Source organism: Sus scrofa, chromosome 9, assembly GCF_054392235.1.
Source record: "Sus scrofa isolate SSC_HxYL_T2T_F1_AM1 chromosome 9, Sscrofa_HxYL_maternal_Yorkshire_Landrace_v2.0, whole genome shotgun sequence".
Taxonomy (NCBI): domain Eukaryota; kingdom Metazoa; phylum Chordata; class Mammalia; order Artiodactyla; family Suidae; genus Sus; species Sus scrofa.
Genome location: NC_139391.1, coordinates 94,084,434 through 94,100,833, shown reverse-complemented (window position 1 = coordinate 94,100,833; position 16,400 = coordinate 94,084,434). Strand labels below are relative to the sequence as shown.

The following is a 16,400-nucleotide window of genomic DNA, read 5'->3' as shown; positions in this document are numbered from 1 at the left end:
GTGTAGGTTGTGGATGTGGCTCAGATCCCGCCTTGCTGTGGCTATGGTGTAGGCTGGCAGCTGTAGCTCCCATTCAACCCCTGGCCCCGGAACCTCCATATACCACAGGTGGAGCCCTAAAAAAAAAGACACACAAAACAAAATAAAACAACCCAAGTAACTTGAAGATTTGTTAAAATTACACGTTTAACAGCTGTTTAAATAAGACGAGAGTTGTGGATTAATGACCATTGTTGAAACCCCTTCCCTTTTCTCCCACAGAGCATATAGAATCTTAGTAGATTTTATTTCTAGGTCTCGTATTCACTAGCAGGAACACTCTCTCAGCCAGCTGTCTTGTGTTGACGTCACTCACTGTTCCTTAGCTCTAACTCCCTCTCTGTCTAACCCATCACTTATTGTTTCTCTAATCTCTGAAAATAATTAATAGAGATAACAAGCATTTCAGGGGTAAAAGGGAGATGGGAAAGCAATGTGCCAAGGCAGCTGCTAAGTAATTAAGGGCAAAAGGGTACCTTTCACATTTTTCTTCTTCACCAACACCTTCACTGTGCTTTGTGGGAAATACTTTATAAAGGTCAGAAGGGAAAAGGAGGTAAGAAAGATTCAATGGAAACAGTTTTGGTTAAAGAGATAACTGTGAAGATTTATGAGTTTTAATAATGTGCATATGTAGTGACAAAAATAAGTGTTTAATAGTCTGTAAAAGTGAGATTCATAATAAAAATTCTTATAGAATTTGTAATATTGAATATCATAATAAGATATGAAAAAAATCCAATGTCTTGGTTAAATAAAGTACTAATTATTTGGACTGCTTTTTATAGTTCACTTTTTAGAGAACAGACAGCATGAAAACAATCTGATAGCACAGGTTTATTTAGAGATGAAGATTATAAATTATGTATTGTCAGTCCCCATCTATTGCAGTAGCTTATTTTTTATCTACATGGCTGCATAGTAATAATCACATAGACCCAGGTTTCTCATCAGTGGCACTACTGACATTTGGGGCCAGGTTTCTTTGTTGTGGAAGTGGGGCTGTCCTGCATTGTAAGATACTTTAGACATCCCTGGCTGCTACCTATTAGATGCTGGTATCTCCCTCCTCCCCAGCTGTAACAACCAAAATGTCTCTGGACATTGGAATGTCCTCTGGGGAGCAAAATAGCTCTAGTTGAGAACTACACCAAGAGTAGGGGCTCTGAAAACATACCACCTGAGGCTTCAGCTCTTGGCACTATAATTACTCGTTATGTAACACTGGACATCTGTCTTCACCTGTTTGTGATCCAGTTTCTATATGTGTAAAATGGGTATAAATACTAGTATCAACCTCTCAGATTAATGAGTTAATGTTTGTATAGGCTTTCACTTACCATTAAGCTCAGATTAATAGTAATTAAGGGCTCATGTCCTGATGTCACACTGCTTGTCTTGTGACCACAGACAAGTTCTTGATCCTTTTAGTGCTCCCATTTTCTCAATTATAAAATGGAGGAAATGGCAACATCTACACTTTGCTGGAATGTTGAGTGGTGCTATCTAAATGCAAAGGGACAAACCCCACAGGGCTGCTTAATAAAATACAGCTTTCAATAAAATATTGCTTAATAAAAAGACATTTTGAGTCCATTACAAAGGCTAGATGTTCAGCTCTTGAATATGCTTTGTTTGACTTGCCTCATTTATTTACCTTTCCCACCTGGCTCCTGAAGTGTTTAAATCTGTGGCTTCTGCCAAACGTGATATCAACTGCATTCTTAATATCCTCGTTACTGAAGGAGGGCTTGGACTAATAATTTTTGTAAGCTTCTCAATGAGCATGGTAATAAAAAATTTTCTGCTTAAATATGATTTAAAAAATATGTAATTTAATTGGAACATTCTATTTCATAAGTATTTTTATCAATTTTTTTTTCATTGTGTCACTTTGGAAAAACATTATTTTTTCTCACTTACAAGAGCATTATAAAAGCAGTGTGAGGCTGCCCTGAGCCTGGCCCAGCTGATTCTGTTTGCAACTTTTGCTTTCAATTTTAAAGAAAAAAATAAACTAAATATTGTTTGCAGAAATAATTTCCTGGCCATATTTTTTGCAAGCATGAGGAACATTCAGATTAGGTCTGTTCTGAAGTTATTATTGAAATCATTTTGGTTCTCATGGAATTTACAATTTAAAACAGATTACAGAGAGAGGACAAGATGGCGGAGGAGTAGGGGGACACGCTCGCCCTCTCCCACAAACACAACAAAAAAAGCACATCTACAGAATAAATGACTCGCACAGAACAGCAACCAATCGCTGGCAGAGGAACCTAAACTCTAATAACAGCAAGAAGTTCGTGACATTACTGGGCAGAACGGGAGAAAAGAGGAGAGTGAGAGAAGGTGAATCCGAGCTGGACGGGCGCTCCCGAAAGGGAACTGTGGAGGAGAAAGGGTTCCCGCACCATGGAAAGTCACCTACACGGGGAAAAGATCAAACAAACTGGAGCAATCTCCAGGTGCAGAGAAGAGTGTAGCAGTAAGTTGGAGTACGGAAAAGCCGATCAAGAACCGAACGGACCATCTGAACTACGGGCACAGTCACCAAAAATTTAGACGCCTGGGTGGGGGCTGGGCACCGAGACTTCGGCTCCGAAGGTTAGTCCCCGGGAAAGGGACGGGGACGCCTGGGTGGGGGCTGGGCACCGAGACCTCAGCTCCAGAGGTTAGTCCCCGGGCTGGGGGGGCGGGGCGGAGCAGAAACTGCTTGGGAGGTCTCAAAACCATTTGACGGGGCAGAGACTGCCTGGGAGACTAGAAAACAAAACCATCGCAGAGGAAGTGAGCAATACTCTAGGGGCGGGGAAGTGGAAAGCTGCATCAGAGGGAACCTGGGAGAAGAGCCTGGTCTGCGCCCGTGCTGGGGAGGGGAGAGAAGAAGGAGTGGGTCCCCATAGAATACCCCCCACGCCACAGCAAGCTTACAGGCCCGCTAGCTAGCAGAAAGCTGTGCTTCCCAGTGCATCCCCTCCCCCCACCCCCGCCACCCCCTATGCTCTCCCGAACCTGGGACTGCCTGCCATCCAGGTGGGCTGGCCTCAACAATTGCCTGAAGCCTACCACCGCAGGGGCTGTCCCTGCACAGGCCTGCTTGCCCTTTGGTGGGGCTACACTTCCACAGAGTAGCACCAAACACCACCAGCCCCCGAGAAAAGGCCTGCAGGCCAGAAAAGCTAGAACAAGCCTAGCCAGGCCGTGAATAGATCTGCCTAATTCTCGGACGGTTTTTCTGAGTTGGGCTGCCCCGGGGAGGAGCCTCTTGGATTTCCAGCGGCCCTGCTACCCACACAAGCCCCCAGGGGGTGCCAAGCTCTAGAGGATCAGCTGCATACGACTGCCAGCTCCAGGCAGGACCCCCTACAGCCCAGAAAAGCTGTAACAAGCCTGGCCGAGTCGGGAAAAGATCTCAGACGGTTTTTCTGAGTCAGGCTGCCCCGGGGAGGAGCCTCTTGGGTTTCCAACGGCCCTGCTACCCGCACAAGCCCCCAGGGGGTGCCAAGCTCTAGAGGATCAGCTGCATACGACTGCCAGCTCCAGGCAGGACCCCCTACAGTCCAGAAAAGCTGCAACAAGCCTGGCCGAGTCGGGAAAAGATCTCAGACAGTTTTTCTGAGTGAGGATGCCCCAGGGAGGAGCCTCTTGGGTTTCCAACGGCCCTGCTACCCACCCAAGCCCCTAGGGGGTGCCCTAGTGGATCAGCTGCATAGGACTGCCAGCTCCAGGCAGGACCCCCTGCAGCCCAGAAAAGCTGCAACAAGCCTGGCCGAGTCGGGAAAAGATCTCAGATGGTCTTTCTGAGTCGGGCTGCCCTGGGGAGGAGCCTCTTGGGTTTCCAGTGGCCCTGCCACCCGCCCAAGCCCCCAGGGGGTGCCCCACTCCTGTGGAATAGCTGCTCAGCACCACCAGCCCCCTGGAAGAGCCCCTGCAGCCCAGAAAAGCTGCAAGAAGCTTGGCTAGACTGTGAAAAGATCCGCCTACATTCTCAGGCCATCCTTCTGAGTTGGGCTGCCTTAGGGAAGAGCCTCTTAGGTTCTCAGTGACCCAGATAGTTGCTCCAGCCCCCAGGGGGTGCTGCACTCCTGAGGAACAGCTGCCCAACACCACCAACCCCCTGCAAGAACCCCACAACCTAAAAACACCAGAGCAAGCTCTACATGACCAAGTGAAATCTGCTACCATCATGGTGTGGACCTCCCAGTCCTGTCTGCCCTCAGGAAGCCCTCCTTTGCTTCAAGGAAACACTGTTAGCCCCATCAACACTCCAGAAAAGCCACACTGCCTCAAAAAAGATTGACCAACAACGCCAGCCCTCAGGAAATATTCCACGGCAGTGACAAGGCAAACACTGCCCGGTCACGGAGAGTACAACTCCCTCAGGAAAAAGAAAACAACAAGCAAGATGAAGAAGCTGAGAAACCACCCCCAGTCAAACCAACAGGAGAACTCACCTAAAACAGTCAACAATGAAACAGATCTCTGCAGTCAGACAGACCTGGAGTTCAAAAGAGAAATAGTGAAAATACTGAAGGAATTAAGAGAAGATATGAACAGTAATGCAGATACCCTCAGAAAGGAACTAGAAAATATAAGGAGAAGCCAAGAAAAACTAGAACATTCATTTGCAGAGATGCAAACTGAACTAGGGGCAGTAAAAACCAGAATGAATAATGCAGAAGAACGAATCAGTGATATGGAAGATAGAATAATGGAAATCACTCAATCCGGTCAACAGACAGAAAACCGAATCAAAAAACTGGAAAGCAATATAAGAGACCTATGGGATAATATAAAGCGGGCCAATCTACACATAATAGGAATTCCAGAAGGAGTAGAAAAAATAAGGGGATGGAAAATATATTTGAAGAAATTATCGCTGGAAACTTCCCAAATCTAAAGGATACTGGATTGAAGATACAAGAAGCACAGAGGGCCCCAAACAAACTGAACCCAAATAGACCCACACCAAGACACATCATAATAAAAATGTTAAAAGTTAGTGATAAAGAGAGGATCCTAAAGGCAGCAAGAGAAAAACAGAATGTTACCTACAAGGGAACCCCCATAAGAATATCAGCTGATTTCTCTACAGAAACACTACAGGCCAGGAGGGAATGGCAAGAGATATTTAAAGTGCTCAAAGGAAAAAATATGCAACCTAGAATACTCTATCCAGCAAGAATATCATTTAAAATAGAAGGGGAAATAAAAATTTTTCCCAACAAACAAAAACTTAAAGAATACAGCAACACAAAACCCAGGTTAAAGGAAATATTGCAAGGGCATCTCTAAACCAAAAGAAAGGAAGGAAAGGGAAGAAAAAAGAAAAGAAAAAAAAAAAAAAAGAAGAAGAGGAAGAACTAGGACTGAGGAAACCGCAGTCAGAGAGCAGTCACTCAAATAAGCCAGCATACAGATTTAATCATGAACATGCTTCAAACAAAATAAAATTAAAAAGAAAAAAGAGTCATCAAAACCATAAAATGTGGGCAAGGGATGTTAAGAAGTAAATAACCCTTTTTGTTTCTTTGTTTGTATGTTTCTCTTCTTAATTTTCATATAGCAATGAAGTGTTTGAACTTACAGGACCATCAGGCTAAAACACACAATTATGGGAAGGGGTTAGCATACTTAAAAAACAGGGCAACCACAAGCCAAAAGCAAATATTGCATTTGCAAAAAATGAAAAAAAAAATACACTCAAGCAGAAAACAACAGGAGATCAGCCAACCAAAAAAAAAAAAAAAAAAAAAAGAAAGGAAGAATGGAGAACCATAGAATCAACTGGAACACGAGGTGCAAATGGCAATAAATAATCATCTATCAATTATCACCTTAAATGTCAATGGGCTGGATGCCCCAATCAAAAGACACAGAGTGGCTGAGTGGATAAAAAGGCAAAAACCTTCAATATGCTGCCTACAAGAAACTCACCTTAGGACAAAAGATACATATAGATTGAAAGTGAAAGGGTGGGGAAAAATATTTCACGCCAATAGACATGACAGAAAAGCAGGAGTCGCAACGCTCATATCAGACAAAATAGACTTTAAAACAAAAGACATAAAGAAAGACAAAGAAGGACACTATTTAATGATTAAGGGATCCATCCAAGGAGAGGATGTTACTATCGTCAACATATATGCCCCAAACATAGGAGCACCCAGATACATACAACAAATATTAACTGACATAAAGGGAGATATTGATGAGAATACAATCATAGTAGGAGACCTTAATACCCCCCTCACATCAATGGACAGATCCTCTAGACAGAAAACCAATAAAGCAACAGAGATCCTAAAGGAAACAATAGAAAAGTTAGACTTAATTGCTATCTTCAGGACACTACATCCAAAAAAAGCAGAATACACATTCTTCTCAAATGCTCATGGAACATTCTCAAGAATCGACCACATATTGGGACACAAAGCGAATCTCAATAAATTTAGGAGCGTAGAAATTATCTCAAGTGTCTTCTCTGACCACAATGCCATGAAATTAGAAACCAACCATGGGAAAAGGAAAGAGAAAAAACCTACTACATGGAGACTAAACAACATGCTACTAAAAAACCAATGGGTCAATGAGGAAATCAAGAAGGAAATTAAAAACTACATTGAAACAAATGACAATGAAGGCACAACCTCTCAAAATCTATGGGATGCTGCGAAAGCAGTGCTCAGAGGGAAATTTACAGCAATACAGGCCTTTCTCAAAAAAGAAGAAAGATCCCAAATTGACAACTTAACCCTCCACCTAAATGAATTAGAAAAAGAAGAACAAAAAAGTCCTAAAGTCAGCAGAAGGAAGGAAATTATAAAGATCAAAGAAGAAATCAATAAAATAGAGACTCAAAAAACAATAGAGAAAATCAATAAAACCAAGAGCTGGTTCTTTGAAAAGGTAAACAAAATTGACAAACCCCTGGCCAGACTCACTAAAAAGAGGAGGGAAAGAACCCAAATAACCAAAATTATAAATGAAAAAGGAGAAATCACAACAGATACAGCAGAAATACAAAAAACCATAAGAGAATACTATGAACAACTATACGGCAGCAAGTTTGAAAATCTGGAAGAAATGGACAATTTTCTATAATCTTACAGCCTGCCAAAACTGAATCAAGTAGAAACAGACCAAATGAACACACCGATCACTAGAAATGAAATTGAAGAGGTCATAAAATCACTCCCTACAAATAAAAGTCCAGAACTAGATGGCTTCACAGGCGAATTCTACCAAATGTATAAAGAGGAAATGGTGCCCATCCTCCTTAAACTCTTTCAAAAGGTTGAAGAAGAAGGAATACTCCCAAAGACATTCTATGTGAATGTCACCATCACCCTCATTCCAAAACCAGACAGAGATACCACCAAAAAAAAAAAAAAAACTATTGCCCAATATCATTGATGAATATAGATGCAAAAATTCTCAACAAAATCTTAGTCAACCGAATCCAACAACATACCAAAAAAATTATACACCATGACCAGGTTGGGTTCATCCCAGGTTCACAAGGATGGTTCAACATACGCAAATCAATCAGCATCATACACCACATTAACAACAACAACAAAAAAAGTCAAAAATCATATGATCATCTCAATAGACGCAGAAAAAGCATTTGACAAAGTCCAACATCCATTCATGATCAAGACCCTCGCCAAACTGGGTATAGAGGGAACATTCCTGAATACAATCAAAGCCATTTATGACAAACCCACAGCAAATATAATACTCAATGGGGAAAAACTGAAAGCCTTCTCACTCAAATCTGGAACAAGACAGGGATGCCCACTCTCACCACTGCTCTTCAACATAGTTTTGGAAGTCCTAGCCACAGCAATTAGACAAACAAAAGAAATCAAAGGCATCCATATAGGAAGAGAAGAGATCAAACTGTCACTGTACGCAGACAACGTGATACTATACATAGAAAACCCTAAGGACTCAACCCCAAAACTCCTGAAACTGATTAATAAATTCAGCAAAGTAGCAGGCTATAAGATTAACATTCAGAAGTCAGTTGCATTTCTGTATACCAGCAATGAAATATTAGAAAAGGAATACAAAAATACGATACCTTTTAAAATTGCACCTCACAAAATCAAATACCTCGGAATACACCTGACCAAGGAGGTAAAGGACCTATATGCCGAGAACTATAAAACTTTCATCAAAGAAATCAAAGAAGATGTAAAAAAATGGAAAGATATTCCATGTTCCTGGATTGGGAAAATCAATATTGTAAAAATGGCCATACTACCCAAAGCAATCTACAGATTCAGTGCAATCCCTATCAAATTACCCATGACATTGTTCACAGAACTAGAACAAACAATCCAAACATTTATATGGAACCACAAAAGACCCAGAATCGCCAAAGCAATCCTGAGAAACAAAAACCAAGCAGGAGGCCTCACTCTCCCAGACTTCAAGAAATACTACAAAGCCACAGTCATCAAAACAGTGTGGTACTGGTACCAAAACAGACAGACAGACCAATGGAATAGAATAGAGAACCCGGAAATAAGCCCTGATACCTATGGTCAACTAATCTTTGACAAGGGAGGCAAGAACATAAAATGGGAAAAAGAAAGTCTATTCAGCAAGCATTGCTGGGAAACCTGGACAGCTGCATGCAAAGCCATGAAACTAGAACACACCCTCACACCATGCACAAAAATAAACTCAAAATGGCTGAAAGACTTAAATATACGACAGGACACCATCAAACTCCTAGAAGAAAATATAGGCAAAACACTCTCTGACATCAACATCATGAATATTTTCTCAGGTCAGCCTCCCAAAGTAATAGAAATTAGAGCAAAAATAAACCCATGGGACCTCATCAAACTGAAAAGCTTTTGCCCAGCAAAGGAAACCCAAAAGAAAACAAAAAGACAACTTTCAGAATGGGAGAAAATAGTTTCAAATGATGCAACTGACAAGGGCTTAATCTCTAGAATATATAAACAACTTATACAACGCAACAGCAAAAAAACCAATCAATCAATGGAAAAATGGGCAAAAGACCTGAATAGACATTTCTCCAAAGAAGATATACAGATGGCCAACACATGAAAAAATGCTCAACATCACTGATTATAAGAGAAATGCAAATCAAAACTACCATGAGATACCACCTCACACCAGTCAGAATGGCCATCATTAATAAATCCACAAATAACAAGTGCTGGAGGGGCTGTGGAGAAAAGGGAACCCTCCTGCACGGTTGGTGGGAATGTAAACTGGTACAGCCACTATGGAGAACAGTTTGGAGATACCTTAGAAATCTATACATAGAACTTCCATATGACCCTGCAATCCCACTCTTGGGCATCTATCCGGACAAAACTCTACTGAAAAGAGACACATGCACCCGCATGTTCATTGCAGCACTATTCACAATAGCCAGGACATGGAAACAACCCAAATGTCCATCAGCAGATGATTGGATTCGGAAGAGGTGGTATATATACACAATGGAATACTACTCAGCCATAAAAAAAGAATGACATCATGCCATTTGCAGCAACATGGATGGAACTAGAGAATCTCATCCTGAGTGAAATGAGCCAGAAAGATAGACAAATACCATATGATATCACTTATAACTGGAATCTAATATCCAGCACAAATGAACATCTCCTCAGAAAAGAAAATCATGGACTTGGAGAAGAGACTTGTGGTTGCCTGATGGGAGGGGGAGGGAGTGGGAGGGATCCGGAGCTTGGGCTTATCAGACACAACTTAAAATAGATTTACAAGGAGATCCTGCTGAGTAGCATTGAGAACTTTGTCTAGATACTCATGTTGCAACAGAAGAAAGGGTCGGGAAAAAACTGTAATTGTAATGTATACATGTAAGGATAACTTGATCCCCTTGCTGTACAGTGGGAAATTACAAAAAAATAAAAAATAAAAAATAAAAAAATAAAAAAATAAAACATTACAGAGCACTAAACTGAAATTAGGCATTTTGTTACTTTTAAAAGTTGTTATGTGTGTGTATATATAAAATACATATATATTTTAATAACATTATAAAATATTGGAGGAGTTCCCCTCGTGGCTCAGTGGTTAATGAATCCGACTAGGAACCATAAGGTTGTCGGTTTGATTCCTAACTTTGCTCAGTGGGTTAAGGATCCGCCATTGCCGTGAGCTGTGGTGTAGGTTGCAGACGCAGCTTAGATCCCGCGTTGCTGTGGCTCTGGTGTAGGTAGGCAGCTACAGTTCTGATTCGACCCCTAGCTTGGTAACCTCCATGTGCTGCGGGAGCCGCCCCAGAAAAGGCAAAAAAGTAAATAAATAAAATACTGTATATATTCCCTTATTCCCTGTGCTGTACATTATATCCTTGTATCTTATTTATTTTATACCCAGTAGTTTGTAGCTCTTAATCCCTCTCTCTTATCTTGCCCTCCACCATCCCTCTCTCAATCAGCAACTACTAGTTTGTTCTCCATATCCGAGTCTGTTTCTATGTTGTTATATGCATTTAGTATATTTTTTTAGATTCCACTTAGAAGTGAAAATGTGCAGTGTTTATCTTTCTCTCTGATTCATTTTAGTAAGTATAATACACTCTGTATCCATCCATGTCATTGCAGATGGCAAAATTTCATTCTTTATTATGGCTGAGTAATATTCCACTGCATGTATATATGCCTATATAAATAATGTATATAATTATATATTTATAATTTCACAGATTTCTGTATCCATTCACCTGTTGATGGATGCTTAGTTTGCTTCCATATTTTGCTCTTGTGATTAGTGCTGCTAAGAACATTGGGGTATATAGATCTTTTTGAATTAGTGTTTTCATTTTCTTCATATATATACACACACACACGTGGAACTGATGAATTATGTGTGAGTTCTATTTTAAATTTTTTGAGTAACCTCCATACTCTTTTCCATAGTAGAAATTTACATTCCCACCAACAGTGCACTATGGTTCCCTTTTCTCTGCTTCCTAACTGACATGTTATTTGTAGTCTTTTTAATGATAGCCTTTCTGACAGGTGTGAGGTGATATCTCATTGTGGTTTTGATTTGCATTTTTCCTAATGATTAGTGATATTAAACATCTTTTCACATGCCTATTAGCCACCTGTGTATCTTCTTTAAAAAAATGCTATTCAGATTTTCTGCCCATTTTTTAATTAGCGTGTTAGTTTTTTGATATTGAGTTGTATTAGCAGTTTATATTTTTTATATTAACCCCTTATTGGATATAATATCTGCAAATATCTTCTCCCATTCAGTAGGCTGCATTTTCCTTGTGTGGTGTAAAAGTTTTTAAGTTTGATTAGGTCTCATTTGTTTATTTTTTACTTCTGTTTCCCTTGCCTGAGGAGATAGACCAAAAAAATAGTGCTGAGATCTTTATCAGTTACTGTACTGCCTACATTTTCTTCTAGTTGTTTTATGGTTTTTGGTCTTACATTTAGGTCTTTAAATCCATTTTGAGTTTATTTTTGTATATATGTGATAAAATGTTCTAATTTTATTCCTTTGCATGTAGCTGGCCAGGTTTCCCATCATCACTTGTTGAAGAGACTGTCTTTTCCCCACTGTGTATTCTTGCCTCCTTTGTCATAGAGTAATTTACCATATGTAAATGCATTTATGTCTGGGCTCTCTATTATGTTCAACTGATATATGTGTATTTTGTGCCATACTTTTTTTATTACTGTAGCTTTGTAGTATAGCCTGAAGTCAGGAAGAATGATACACCTCTAGCTTTGTTCTTTTTTCTCAAGATTGCTTTGGCAATTTGAGGTCTTTTTTATTCCATATAAATTTTAGGATAATTTATTCTAGTTTTGTGAAAAATATTGTGGCATTTTGATGGAGATTGCATTAAATCCATGGATTGCTTTGGGCAGTATGGCCATTTTAACAATATTAATTCTTCCCATCCAAGAGTGTGGGATGTCTTTCCATTTCTTTTTATTATCTTTAGTTTCTTCATTGTGTTTTATAGTTTTCAGAGTATAGGTGTTTCACTTACTTGGTTAAGATAATTTCTATATTTAGTTCCCATCGTGGCTCAGTGGTTAACGAACCCAACTAGCATCCACGAGGACATGGGTTCAATCCCTGGCCTTGCTCAGTGGGTTGAGGATCTGGAGTTGCTGTGAGCTGTGGTGTAAGTCACAGACATGGCTTGGATCCAGTGTGGCTCTGGAGTAGGCTGTTGGCTACAGCTCCAGTTGGACCCTTGCCTGGGAACTTCCATATGCCACAGGTACAGCCCTAAAAAGACAAAAACAAAGGTAATTTCTATATATTTTATTCTTTTTGATGCAGTTTTAAATGGTTTTCTTGGTTTCTCTAAGAAAATGTATGCTGACACATTATTTAGTGTATAGAAAATCAACAACTTTCTGTATGTTGATCTTATATTCTGCAATTTTACTCAATTCATTTATTAGTTCTAATAGTTTTTTAGTGGAGAACTTAGGGATTCCTATATGTGGTATCATGTAATCTGCAGATAGTGACAGATGCATCTATATTCATCAGAAATAGTGCCCTTTAATTTTCTTTTTTTGTACTGTCTTTGGTTTTGGTGTCAGGGTAATTGTGGGCTCATAGAATGAGTTTGGAAGTGTTCCCTTCTCTTCAGTTTCTTGGAATAGTTTAAGAAGGATAGTTATTAACTCTTCTTTATATGTTTGATAGCATTCACCTGTGAAGCACTCTGGTTCTGGACTTTTGTTTGGAAGGTTTTGATTACTGATTCAATTTCTGTAGTAGTAATTGTTCTGTTAAAATTATATATTTCTTCCTGATTCAGCCTTGGAAGATTGTATGTTTCTAGGAATCTATTTCTTCTAGGTTGTCCTATTTTTTGGCATTAACTGTTCATAGTATTGTCTCATGATTGTTTATATTTCTGTGATAATGGCAGTAACTTCTCTTTCATTTCTTATTTTGTGTATTTGAGTACTTTCTCTTTTTTTCTTAAAGTCATATCAATTTGGTTTATCTTTTCAGAAAACCATCTCTTGCTTTCATTGATCTTTTCTGTCTTTATTTTGTCCCTAAATTATTGATTTCCACTCTGATCTTTATTATTTCCTTCCTTCTGCTGAATTTGGGCTTTGTTATTCATTTTCTAATTCTTTTAGAGGGTATGTTAGGCTTTTTGAGATTTTCATTATTTGTTGAGGTAGGCCTGTTATCACTATAAATTTCCCTCTTAGAACTCTTTTGGTGCATCCTTTAGATTTTGGAGTATTGTGTTTCCATTTTAACTTGCTTCAAGATATTTTCTGATTTCCTCTTTGATTTATTTATTGACCATTGGTGTTTGGTAGCATGTTGTTTAGTCTTCACATGTTTGTTCTTTCCTCCTTTGTCTTCCTGTAATTGATTTTCAATTTCATGCCATCATGATAAAAAAAAAGATACTTGATATGATGTCTGTCTTCTTAAATTTGTCCTGACTTGTTTTGTTAACTGTCCTGGAGAACAGTCTATGTGCACTTGAAAGGAATGTGCATTCTACTGTTTTGGGGGTAGAATATACTGTAGATATCTCTTAAGTCCAGCTGGTCTAATGATTCATTTATTTACATTCTATTTTTATTTTTAGTTTTATTTTAAGGTTTCATCTGCAGCATATGGAACTTCCCATGCTAGAGGTTGAATGTGAGCTGTGGCTGTTGGCCTATGCCATAGTGATGCCAGATCTGAGCCATGTCTGTAACCTATGCCACAGCTTGAAGCTGCACTGGATCCTTAACCCACTGAGTAAGGCCAGGGATGGAACCCACATCCTCATGGATACAAGATTTTTTTTTTACCTGCTGAGCCACAGTAGGAACTACTTTTTTATTTTTATTTATTTACTTATTAGGGTTGCACCTGTGCCATATAATGATTCATGTAAGGCTAGTGTTTCCTTGCTGATTTTCTATCTGGATTATCTCCCACTGATGTAATTGGGATGTTCATTTGCTCTACCATTATTGTGTTACTGTCAATTTCTCCCTTTATTTCTGTTAATATTTTGTGTGTGTATATATGTTTGTGTATATATACATAATATATATGTTTGGGGTGCATATATATTAATGAGTAAAGTATCTTCCCCTTGTGTTGATCTCACATTCTAAAAGAGCAAAGTTTTTTACTACACACTCCACTTTTTGTTTCTTATGTCATATTTTATATCTTCATGTTCAACCCTTAACTATTTATTTTAGTTTTGGTTGATTTTACAATTTTGATCTTTTAAATTTTGTACTAACTTATTTAAGTGGTTGCGCCACTGTCTTTACTATATATCTGCATCTACTAGTGGCATTTCCTCTTCCTACAATTTCTTATTTCTCTGTTACAGCCATTTCTTTTTCACTTGAAGAATGCCCTTTAATATTTCTTGTAAGTTTGGTTTACTATTGATTAAATCTTATAGTTTCTGCTTATCTGAGAAGCTCTTTATTTCTCTTTCAATTTTGCATGATGAATTTTCTGTATAGAGTATCCTAGATTGTAGGGTTTTATTTATTTATTTATTTCATTTTACTTTTTGTCTTTTTAGGGTCTTACCCATGGCATATGGAGGCTCCCAGGCTAGGGGTATAATTGGAGCTATAGCTGCTGGCATATGCCACAGAAACAGCAATGCCAGATCTAAGCCACGTCTGTGATCTACACTGCAACTCACAGCAACTCCATATCCTAAACCCACTGAGCAAGGCCAGGGATTGAACCCATGCCCTCATGGATGCTAGTTGAATTCGTTTCTGCTGTGCCACAATGGGAACTCTGTTTTTTTTTAAAAAAAAAAAAAAAACACTTTTTAAGTATATCTGCCATTCCCTTCTGGCCTGCAAAGTCTACTGTAAAACAGGCTGATAGCCTGCGGGTATTCTCTTGTAAGTGATTCTTTGTTTTACCTTCTGCCTTTCATATTCTCTCTTTACTTATAACAAAAAGTTGTGACAATATTAAAAAAATTTGCACACAGACTTAAAACTTTCTGGGTGCATTTTGCCTGAGTGACATAACCTTTACTTTCTTGATGGTGCATGTTCATAAAACTCTAAGGTGCTCACACTTAAAACTGATCTTATCTCTTTAATTTTAAAAAGTTGCATTTTTATGCAGTGTTAAGCCTAGAACAACAAAGTAAGAATCAGGAAATGAGGTGAAAATTTTTATTATATGCTTTAATTTACCCATATTAGAATTACTTATATTAGTCTTATAATTGCAAATCAGTAATTTCCCTGAGACTAAATAAATAAAGGAATTCTAAGAAATTAAATGATAGGAGGTGTGAAGAATCACTGACCATGAAATGATGAGGCACAGGAAAAAAAAAAAAAAGGCTCCATAAAGAAACAAACAACAAACATAAGCTACTAAATACAATTAGAAGTATGATGGGATCTTGCCTATTTACATATTTCCAGCAGGACTGAGAATCAGAGCAGTATGTGAAAATCACGTAGATAAGTGTTCACTGAATGACCTGTATGCCTCTTCCACATATTTGCTCCTTGGCCCCCTTTCATTGTTACTGGATATTCTGGTGTTATTCTTGACCTCCACCAAGGTGAAGTGAATAGTTTGTAAAATGGGCTCTGAATGAGGTTGGGAATCACCCTGGAGGAACTGGGTAGGGAGATAGAATAAAATTCTAGACCCTCAGAAATAATAACCTGTCTTCTACACCATTAACAATTTTTATACTAACATTTGCCATTTTATAAAGGATTCCTTATTTTTAAACTGTCATTATTACACATTACAAAACTACATTACTACTCAAGTTTTTCATTCTAGCAGTTGGAGAAAAAACAGGGGGAAAATGTAGTTTATTTAATATTATAACACTATTTGCCAGTGGCCATATATAAAATGTAAGGATCTTCAAATGTAAACTATTTAAAATTTTATCTTGTTTTATAATTTATATAAGCCAAATTATTTGCTTTATTTCTTCTGAAATATTGCAACTAGAAAGTTAGAGCAGAATTCACACCAAAAACTTCGATGCTATATCTCTTGTAGTTTTCCCTTGTGACATTGTGGCAGAATGGTTAAGAATACAGATTTTAATATAAGATTAACTTGACTGAGCCCCAGTTCTGTCACTTACTAACTTTTTAGCAGTCTATCCTCTCAGTCAACTTTCTTAATTTCTTCTACCCTCAATCTTTTTGGTTATAAAAGAAAGATAATTATGACTACCATGCCAAATTATAAAGATAAATTTCATACTTCATGCACTGTACTATACTCAGTATACTGATACTGTATGTAGCAACAGTGTTTTCAGTTAATAAAAACTCAAAACATGGTAGTTGTTATTATTCTGG

General features: G+C 38.5%; 1 protein-coding gene and 2 long non-coding RNA genes across 8 annotated transcripts in view; 1 reads left to right on the top strand and 2 right to left on the bottom strand.

Moving 5' to 3' along the window:
* The window catches only part of ITGB8 (integrin subunit beta 8), a 105,292-nt gene that overhangs the window by 27,955 nt on the left and 60,937 nt on the right, over positions 1 to 16,400 (bottom strand).
* LOC146400034 (uncharacterized) overlaps positions 1 to 16,400 on the top strand; it is a 198,412-nt gene that overhangs the window by 175,922 nt on the left and 6,090 nt on the right. The window lies entirely within an intron of this gene.
* LOC146400035 (uncharacterized) lies at positions 283 to 6,805 on the bottom strand. The gene is made up of 2 exons (XR_014816814.1): positions 2,676 to 6,805; positions 283 to 2,608 (listed from the first exon to the last, which is right to left on the bottom strand). It is a non-coding gene; the product is annotated as an uncharacterized LOC146400035 (long non-coding RNA).